Source organism: Mandrillus leucophaeus, unplaced genomic scaffold (assembly GCF_000951045.1).
Source record: "Mandrillus leucophaeus isolate KB7577 unplaced genomic scaffold, Mleu.le_1.0 Scaffold300, whole genome shotgun sequence".
Classification (NCBI taxonomy): Eukaryota; Metazoa; Chordata; class Mammalia; order Primates; family Cercopithecidae; genus Mandrillus; species Mandrillus leucophaeus.
In genome coordinates, this window is record NW_012103144.1 from 3,304,447 (window position 1) to 3,315,145 (window position 10,699).

A 10,699-nucleotide genomic window follows, 5' to 3' on the forward strand; every position below is an offset into this window, starting at 1 on the left:
CATTTAGTGCTATAAATTTCCCTCTACACACTGCTTTAAATGTGTCCCAGAGATTCTGGTACATTGTGTCTCTGTTCTCATTGGTTTCAAAGAACATCTTTATTTCTGCCTTCATTTCGTTATGTACCCAGTAGTCATTCAGGAGCAGGTTGTTCAGTTTCCACGTAGTTGTGTGGTTTTAAGTGAGTTTCTTAATTCTGCGTTCTAATTTTATTGCATTGTGTTCTGAGAGACAGTTTGTTGTGATTTCTGTTCTTTTACATTTGCTGAGGAATGTTTTGCTACCTATTGTGTGGTCAGTTTTAGAATAAGTGTGATGTGGTGCTAAGAATGTATATTCTCTTGATTTGGGATGTAGAGTTCTGTAGATGTCTATTAGGTCCTCTTAGTCCAGAGCTGAGTTCAAGTGCTGGAGATCCTTGTTAACCTTCTGTCTCATTAATCTGTCTAATATTGACAGTGGGGTATTAAAGTCTCTGATTATTATGTGTGGAAGTCTAAGTCTCTTTGTATGTCTCTAAGGATTTGCTGTATGAATCTGGGTGTTCCTGTATTGGGTGCATATATATTTAGGATAGTTAGCTCTTCTTGGTGAATTGATCCCTTTACCATTGTGTGGTGATCTTCTTTGTCTCTTTTGATCTTTGTTGGTTTAAAATCTGTTTTATCAGAGACTAGGATTGCAACCCCTGCTTTGTTTTGCTTTCCATTTGCTTGGTAGATCTTCCTTCATCCATTTATTTTGAGCCTATGTGTGTCTTTGCATGTGAGATGAGTCTCCTGAATACAGCATACTGATGAGTCTTGACTCTTTATCCAATTTGCCAGTCTGTGTCTTTCAATTGGGGCATTTAGCCAATTTACGTTTAATGTCAATGTTAATGTTGTTATGTTTGAACTTGAGCCTGTCATTATGATGTTAGCTGGTTATTTTGCCAATTAATTGATGCAGTTTCTTCATAGTATCAATGGTCTTTACCATTTGGCATGTTTTTGCAGTGGCTGGTACCAGTTGTTCCTCTCCATGTTTAGCACTTCCTTCAGGAGCTCTTGTAAGGCAGGCCTGGTGGTGACAAAATCTCTCAGCATTTGCTTATCTGTAAGGGATTTTATTTCTCTTTCACTTATGAAGCTTAGTTTGGCTGGTTATGAGATTCTGGATTGAAAATTCTTTTCTCTAAGAATGTTGACTATTGGCCCCCACTCTCTTCTTACTTGTAGGACTTCTGCCGAGAGACCCTCTGTTAGTGTGATGGGCTTTCCTTTGTGGGTAACCCAACCTTTCTCTCTGGCTGCCCTTAACTTTTTTTCCTTCATTTCAACCTTGGTGAATCTGATAATTATGTGTCTTGGAGTTGCTCTTCTTGAGGAGTATCTTTCTGATGTCCTCTGTATTTCCTGAATTTGAATATTGGCCTGCCTTGGTAGGTTGGGGAAGTTCTCCTGGATAATATCCTGAAGAGTGTTTTCTAACTTGGTTCCATTCTCCCTGCCACTTACCGATACACCAGTGAAACGTGTTTTTAGTCTTTTCACATAGTCCCATATTTCTTGGAAGCTTTGTTGGTTTTTTTTTTTCACTCTTGCTTTTTTTTTTTTTTTGAGACAGATCTCGCTCTGTTGCCCAGGCTGGAGTGCAGTGGCCGGATCTCAGCTCACTGCAAGTTCCGCCTCCCACGTTTACACCATTCTCCTGCCTCAGCCTCCCGAGTAGCTGGGACTACAGGTGCCCGCCCCTCGCCCGGCTAGTTTTTTGTATTTTTTAGTAGAGACGGGGTTTCACCGTGTTAGCCAGGATGGTCTGGATCTCCTGACCTCGTGATCCACCCGTCTCGGCCTCCCAAAGTGCTGGGATTACAGGCTTGAGCCACCGTGCCCGGCTTTTTCACTCTTTTTTCTCTAATCTTGTGTTCTCATTTTATTTCATTAATTTGATCTTCAGTCACTGATATCCTTTCTTCCACTTGATTGAGTCAGCTATTGAAGCTTATGCCTGCATCATGAAGTTCACGTGTCATGGCTTTCAGCTCCATCAGGTCATTTAAGGTTTTCCCTACACTGTTTATTCTAGTTAGCGATTCGTCTAACCTTTTCCCAAGGTATTTAATTTCCTTGTGATGGGTTAGAACATGCTCCTTTAGCTTGGAGAAGTTTGTTATTACTGACCTTCTGAAGCCTACTTCTGTCAACTCGTCCAACTCATTCTCTGTCCAGTTTTGTTCCCTTGCTGGTGAGGAGCAGGGATCCTTTGGAGGAGAAGGGGTGCTCTGTTTTTTGGAATGTTCAGCTTTTCTGCTCTGGTTTCTCCCCATCTTTGTGGTTTTATCTACCTTTGGGCTTTGATGTTGGTGACCTACAGACGGGGTTTTGTTGTGGATATCCTTTTTGTTGATGTTGATGCTATTCCTTTCTGTTTGTTAATTTTCCTTCTAACGGTTAGACCTATCAGTTGCAGGTCTGTTAGCATTTGCTGGAGGTCCGCTCCTGACCCTGTTTGCCTGGGTGTCACCAGCGGAGGTTGCAGAACAGCAAATGTTGCTGCCTGATCCTTCCTCTGGAAGCTTCGTCCCAGAGTGGCACCCGCCTGTTTGAGGTGTCTATCGGCCCCTACTGGGATGTTTTTCCCAGTCAGTCTACACAGGGGTCAGGGACCCACTTGAGGAGGCAGTCTATCTGTTCTCGGAACTCGAATGCCATGCTAAGAGAACCACTGCACTCTTCAGAGCCATCAGAAAGGGATGTTTAAGTCTGAAGAAGCTGTCTGCTGCCTTTTGTTCTATGCCCTGACCCCCGAGGTGGAATCTATAGAGGCAGTGGGCCTTGCTGAGCTGCAGTGGGCTCCATCCAGTTCATGCTTCCTGTCCTCTTTGTTTACACTGTGAGGTACTCAAGTCTCAGCAATGGCGGATGCCCCTCCCCACATCAAGCTGTGGCATCACAGGTCGATCTCAGTAAGCAAGGCTCTGTGGACATGGAACCCACCGAGCCAGGCACAGGAGGGTATCTCCTGGTCTGCAGGTTGCTAAGACTGTTGGAAAAGCACAGTATTTAGTCAGGAGTATACAATTTCTCTGGGTACAGTCTGTCATGGCTTCCCTTGGCTAGGAAAGAGAAATCACTCAACCCCTTGTGCTTCCTGGTTGAGGTGATACCCTGCCCTGCTTCAGCTTGCCCTCTGTGGGCTGTACCCACTGTCCAACCTGTCCCAGTGAGATGAACCAGGTACCTCAGTTGGAAATGCAAGAGTCACTCATCTTCTGTGCTGATCTTGATGGGAGCTGCAGACCAGAGTGTTCCTATTTGGCCATCTTGGAAGCAACTCCGGGAGTTCATTTTACATTCTCATATTGTTCTTTTGTTGGATATATGGTTTGCTAATATTATCTCCCTATCTATAGTTTTCATTTTCATTCCTTTATAGGGCTTTTTGCAGATCAAAAATACTTAATTTGAAGTTCAATTTATCAGAATTTCTTCTATGGGTAGTGCTTTTGGTGTCAAAGCTAAAAACTCTGCTGATCCCTAGCTCTCAAATTTTCTTCTATTTTTTAATGCAGGTTTTATAGTTGTACATTTTATGATTAAGTCAGTGATCCATTTTGAGTTAATTTCTTTCTTAAGTGTAAGACTTAAGTTTCACTTTTTTCCCTGTGCATATCCAATTGCTCCAACACTTTGTTGGAACGGCTATTCTTTCTCCATTAAAGAAGGCATATTTGTGTAGGTCTGTTTCTGTGTTCTCTATTCTAGTCCATTGATCTATATTTCAGTCCCTCATTTTAGCTATTTGAGTTCTTTTCTATATAAAATTTTATAATTATCTTGTCTACATCTAGAGAAAATCTTGCTGTTACTTTATTAGGAATTGTGTTAAAACTTTATGTCAATTTGGAGAGAACTGACATATTTTCGATACAGTGTCTTCCAATTCATGAACACTGTATGTCTTTATATTTGTTTAGATCTTTGATTTATTTTATCAGCATTTTGTAGTTTTTACATGTCCTATACATGTCTTGTTAGATTTACACCTAAGTGTTTCATGTTTTGACTAATTTTAAATTATGTTGTATGTTTAATTTTAGCATCCATGTAATCATTGCTATTACACAGAACAGAAATGTAATCAATTTTTAATGTTTATCTTGTATTCTGTAAACTTCTAAATTATTTTATTCTACATTTTTTGGATAGATTTCTTGGGACTTCCTATGCATGCAGTCATGTCATCTGCAAAAAGGGAGAGTTTTTGTTTTTCTTGTTTACTGATCTATGTGTCTTTCACATCCTTTCGTTTCTTTATTACACTGGCTGAAACTTCCAGCACTATGTTGAATAAGAAATAGTGGAATCAGGCATCCCTGCTTTGTTCCCAGTCTTAGGGGGAAAGCATTCAGTCTTTCATTATTAAGTATAATATAACGGTGCTGTAAGTTTTATGTTGATATTATTTGTCAAACTGAGGAATGTGAAAGTTTTTAACCATGAATGAGTGATGGATTTTGTCAAATACTTTTCTGCTTCAATTTATTTATTATTTTTCTTCTTTAGCCTGTTAGTGTGGTAGACTACAGTAACTGATTCTTTAGTAATGAACCAGCTCAAGTAAATCTCATTTGATCATGGTAAGTAATTTTTAAAAATATATTGCTGAATTATATTTCCTGTGTTTTGCTAAGGAGTTTTGCATCTATATTCATGAGTGATGTTGTTCTATTGTTTGTTGTTACTTTGCATTTTGTCTGATTTTGGTATCAGGGAAATGCTAGCTTCATAAAATGAATTGGGAAATGTTCCCCTCTATTCTATTTTCTGGAAGAGATTATGTAGAATTGGTGTTAATTACCTAAGCAGTTCATAGAATTCTCCAAAATCATCTTGTCCTGGAGATTTCTTTTTTGGGCGGAGCTTTAAACTTATTAATTCAATTTCATTAATTATTTTGGAACTATTCAAATTGTCTGTTTTTTTAATCGGGTAAGTTTTGGAGACTGTTTTTTAAATAATTGGTCTATTTTAACAAATTTGTCAAATTTATGAGTTAGAGTTGTTCACAGTATTTCATTATTACCCTTTTGATGTATCCAAGTCTGTAATAATGCACCTTTTTCATTCCTGATTATGGTAATTTCTGTCTTTTCTTTTTGTCAGTCTTGTTGAAGATTAATTTTATTGTTATTTTTAAACAACCAACTCTCTTTCTTTGATTTTCTTTTTTTCTGTTTTTAATTTCAGTGTTCTCTGCTCTTCATTATTGCCTTCCTTCTGCTTTTTTTTCATTCTTTCATGTTTGGAGGCAGGAACTTAGAGTGTTAATTTAAGATGTTTTCTCTTTTCTGATTTTGTTTAGAATTAGGGTTCATTTGTTCGACGATTAAAGTCCTACGTGATTTGAGTTCAGATCGGAGTAATCCAGTAGGCATTTAGTGCTATATATTTTCTTCTCAGCATTGCTTTAGCTGTGTCTCATAAAGTTTAATATGTTGCATTTTTCCTTTTCATTCAATTCAACGTAATTTTAAAATTTCCCTTGAGACTTCCTCTTTCTCATGTGGTTATTAGAAGTATATTATTTTGTTTCTAAGATTTTGGGTATCTTCTTTTCATACTGATTTCTAGTTTGATTACATTGTGACTGGAGTGCACACTCTATATGAGTTCAATTATTTTAAGCATGTTAAGGCCTAGGATTTTGTCTATCTTGATATATGTTCTGTGGACATTTTAAAAGAATGCTTTTGTGTGGAGTGTTCTATAAATGTCAATTATATTCTTATGGTTGATGGCATTTTTCAATTCTTCTACATTATTGTTTTTCTGCCTACTTCCATTAATTTCTGAGAGGGGTGTTGAAGTTTCCATCTATAATTATTGATTTGTCTATTCCTGTTTTTAGTTATGTCAGTGTTTCTTTACCTATTTTGCAGCTCTGTTTGGAGCATCCAAATGCAGGATTGCTTGTCTTCTTGTTATACTGCCTCTTTTACCATAACATCTCTGATAATTTGCTTTGAAATCTACTTTATTTAATGTTAGTGTAGCTATTCTTGCTTTCATGTGAATAATGTCTGCGTGATATATCCTTTTCCATCTTTTTACTTTCAACTTGCCAGTATCTTTATGTTAAAGTGAGTTTCTTATAGATAACATACAGCTGGTTATGTTTTTCAATTCACTCTGCCAATCTCTGTCTTTTAATTGATATACAAAGGTCATTTATGTATGTAATTATATGTTAGGCTTCAGTCTGTCATTTTAATTTTGGTGTTCTATTTCTCTTTGTTTTTCATTCCTCTGTTTTATTTTTTTCTGACTTCTTCTGGGTTATTTGAACAGTTCCATTTCTAGATATCTATAGTGTATTTCAGTGTATCTCTTTCTATAGCTCTTCCAATTATTTTCAATTATTATACCATATATACATAAGTTATCACTATCTATTGTATCATTTTACAGATTATAGTGAATTGTAGATATCTTATCTCCCTTTCTGTCACTTTACTTTCTCATTTTTAATAGACTCTTATAAATATTAATGTATATTAATTGAAACCACATCAGACAGTGTTGTAATTTTGCTTCAACTGCCAAACAAAATTTAGGAAACTCAGTAGGAGAAGGGAAATATATTTACTCATAATTTTTACTCTTTTGATTTTTTATTCCTTGCTGATGTTCCAAAATTCTGTTATTATTTTCTCTCTGTTTAGAAAACTTCTTTTACTCATTCTTTTAATTAAGGTCTGCTGAGGACAAATTTTCTTGGTTTTTCTTCATCTAAGAATGTCTAGATTTCTCCATCATTCACTGGATGTACTGTATTCACTGGATATAGGATTCTGGTTTGACAATTCTTTTCTTTAAGCTCTTGAAAAATATTGTGTTACTTTCATCTGGCCTCCATGGTTTCTGATGAAAATTGCCTGTCTTTTTAATTATTATTATTATTATTACTATTATTTGAGACAGTCGCGCTCTGTCCCCCAGGCTGGAGTGCAGTGGTGCAATCTCAGCTCACTGCAAACTCTGCCTCTGGGATTCACGCCATTCTCCTGCCTCAGCCTCCTGAGTAGCTGGGACTACAGGCACCCGCCACTATGCCTGGCTAATTTTTTTTGTTTTTTTGTATTTTTAGTAGAGACGGGGTTTCACCATGTTAGCCAGGATGGTCTCGATTTCCTGACCTCGTGTTCCGCTGGTCTCAGCCTCCCAAAGTGCTGGGATTACAGGCGTGAGCCACCGCGCCTGGCCTTAATTATTATTTTTTGTTGTGTAAGACATTTCTCTCACCTTGCCTTCAAGATTTTTTTTTTTTCCTTTTTTTGCAAGTTTCAATATGATGTAGCATGATGTGGATTTCTTTCTTTTCTCTTTTTCTTTTCTTTCTTTTTCTTTTTTCTTTATTCTTTTTCTTTTTTTCTTTTTGACAGAGTCTTGCTCTGTGGCCCAGGCTGCAGTGCGGTGGCACCATCTTGGCTCACTGCAACCTCCGCCTCCTGGGTTTGAGCAATTCTCCTGCCTCAGCCTCCCAAGTAGCTGGGAATACAGGCACATGTCACCACACCCGGCTCACTTCTCTATTTTTATGTAGAGATACAGTTTTGCTCTGTTGCCCAGTCTCCTGGGCTCAAGTGATTCAACCTGCCTTTGCCTTCCAAAGTGCTTGGATTACAGGTGTGAGAGTCACTGCATCTCGCCAGATTTATTTTCTTGTCTTTTTTTTTTTTTTTTTTTTTTTAAATTCTACTCATTCACCTTCTTAAAACTGTAGATTTGGGTCTTTTGCAAAATTTCGGAAATTTTTAATCATTAATTCTTTGTTAACTCTTTCAGCTCGTTTTTCTCTTCTTCCCTGAGACTCCAATAACATGAACATTATTACACTTCCATAGTAAGGTATAACAGTCTCTGAGACTGTTTTTCATAGTTTAGGTTAAGTATTCAAAAATATTTTTACATCATACCTCCTCTAGTTTATGACTGCACTTCTGTTTTAACATCAGGTTAATTTGTTGTGCAAATTTAAAGGTAAATTGTCATATCTCTTTTTGATCTTGAAAATTAAGAATCCCAGGTATTTTCTATTTTATAAGAATAATGGATTTTTTTTGTAATAACAAATATAAAATAATTAATATGCTTTTCTCATATGTATATAAATTAAACCATGATAAATCAAGCAAATGATTTTCCCCCAGTGCATAGATTCAATTATAGCCAAAAGAAACTGAAGGTCAGTATCTTGGAGGCTGTGATAAAAAGATGGAGATATATGAAAAAAACCTTTTGTGTTGGATATGTGACAATTGCTTAGAGATGCTTAGAATAGTATGTATATTAGACACTGAATGAGATATGCTGATAGGGTGAATAGAAAGAAGCACTATACAAGTTCTTAATTGATAATAACTCTGCTTCTGCTTTTTCTAACTCAGTTTATGTTCAGGGTTATTGTGTTGAAATTAATTATGGGTAATTGCTTCCAGGCTCCATAGGGAGGATTGAAGTGATTGATTAATAATATTTTCCATGGATATATGTATGAAGGGACTGGTAGCATTCTGTCTATGGTGTAGGAAATGAAAAGGTCATTTCATTTGGCAGATACTGTGGTAACCTCTACTTAGCAATTTTTCTTTCTCTTTAATATTGCTGGCGGGACTCACCTTCCTGCCATAACATGGAATGATAATGCCAGATACTTGATTTTCTAGCCTGCTCTTGGAAATGTGCGTGTGATTCAATTCTGGCCAAAAGAAGCTGAGGGCCAATATCTTGGAGTTGTGATAAAACAATACAGATACATGAAGAAATCCTTGTTGGAGTTACTGTTTCTCAAATATTAATATAAATATGAATCGCTTGAGGATCTTGCTAAAATGAAGATTTGGATTCAGTGTTACTGGGTTAGAGCCCAATACTTTACATTTTGAATTCATTTGTAGGTGATTCTGATACTATTTTATGGGCCATACATTGTGTAGTAAAGGATTAAGCCATTTTGATCAGGACTTTTCAGAAGTGAAACATCATGAGAGTCACTGAGCTTATAGCAGCAAAAGAGTCTGGCAAAAAAAAAAAAAAAAAAAAACTATCTTATAACTTTTAAGGAATTTGGTGATAGAATAAGAGTTGAAAGATATTTCAGGCTAAATACAATAGTGTGCTGATAAATGTTTAACAACTAGCTCTGTGAGGGTCAAAAAGGCCTGGATATTTTTTAGAAAAGATCTCTAGGGAAAAAAGAAAGCCATGCCAATTTCTATCATGTAAGTACTACCACCATGTCTGATTTCAAACTCCTAACATACCACCACAGAAAGTTAAGTTGGGAAGAGATATGTACACTTGGCTCTTGTGATCTGATACCAGTCAGCTCTACCACACCACTGGCTACATAAATCATATTCCATTAAATTCACTAAACACCAAAGAATGCTCTGATTTGAAAAACAATATTTCTTATTCTAATTATAAAATAACCTACATTTACACAGACAGTGAACTTGAGTATAAAGAAGAAATCCAAAATAACTCAAAAACCTTTTGGATAAATTATCCTTAACAATTTGGTAAATATCACTCTAAGTCAGGGTTCTTAATTGTAAGCAATAGAAGCTGATTCTGTTTTAATTAAATAGGAAACTAATTTATTAAGTAAATATTGGGTAGTTTAGAGAATTTTGGAGAAGTCAGGAGAGTCAGGTTTAGTAAGCAGCCAGGGAAAATAGCCCAAACCCAGAACATTTTCAGTAGGAGGAACTCTTCCTTGCTGCTGCCACACACAATACTCCCTGACTTTTACCTCTTTGGACAGTAGCTCTCGAGCCAGTCTTCGACAATAGCATAGACTAATTTCCATGTCTATGCCTTAACTGTGAAGGAACTTGGGAAAAGGAGTATTGGCTCCTAAATTTTGAAGGTCACTCTTGCCTCTCACCAGAAGTTAAAAGATAGAAAATTTCCCTAATACTGGATGGATGTTGAGTAGTCAAAGAATGCATTTTCACCATTATATTAAGATTGAAATCTTATAAAATAGTTATATACTTTGATTTTTTACATTGGTTATTATATCATGAAAATTTTTGTCATTATGTATTCTTTTGAGCATTTTTTACTACTAATTCGAGATACTGCTATGTGAGCATGGGTTTAATGATTGCATAATTTTCTACCAGGTACTACTTCCCAATTACACAAGTTTCAGGGTGCTTTGTTTTTTTTTTCCTGAAAATTTTAACCTTTTAAAATATCTTTACACTTTTTTGCAACTTTCAATTTCAATGACAACTATTTGACTTCATATCATCAATCAATCTGTGAATTAACTTTCTTGGTTTCTTAATCTTAGTACACTCTTTCATAATTTAAAACAGTTCAACCATTTAAAAATTTTTGGTATGTAACTTTAAAGAGTGTCTGTTTCCAAAGACGAAATGCCTTTGTGGCATCTAGCATACAAATGATGCTGTAATGTTACTTTCTAGGTATCTATCAGAGTTGGCCCAAGTTTTGTTTTTTTCCCTCCTTTTTTCTTCTTCTCTTCTCTTTTCTCTTCCTCTCTCTCTTTCTTTCTCCCTCCTTCCTTCCTTTCCTTCCTTCCCCATCCATCTTTTCTTCTTTCTTTCTCTCTCCTTTCTCCTTCCTCCCTCCCTCCCTCCTCCTCCTTCCCTCCCTCCCTCCTCCTCCTCCTTCC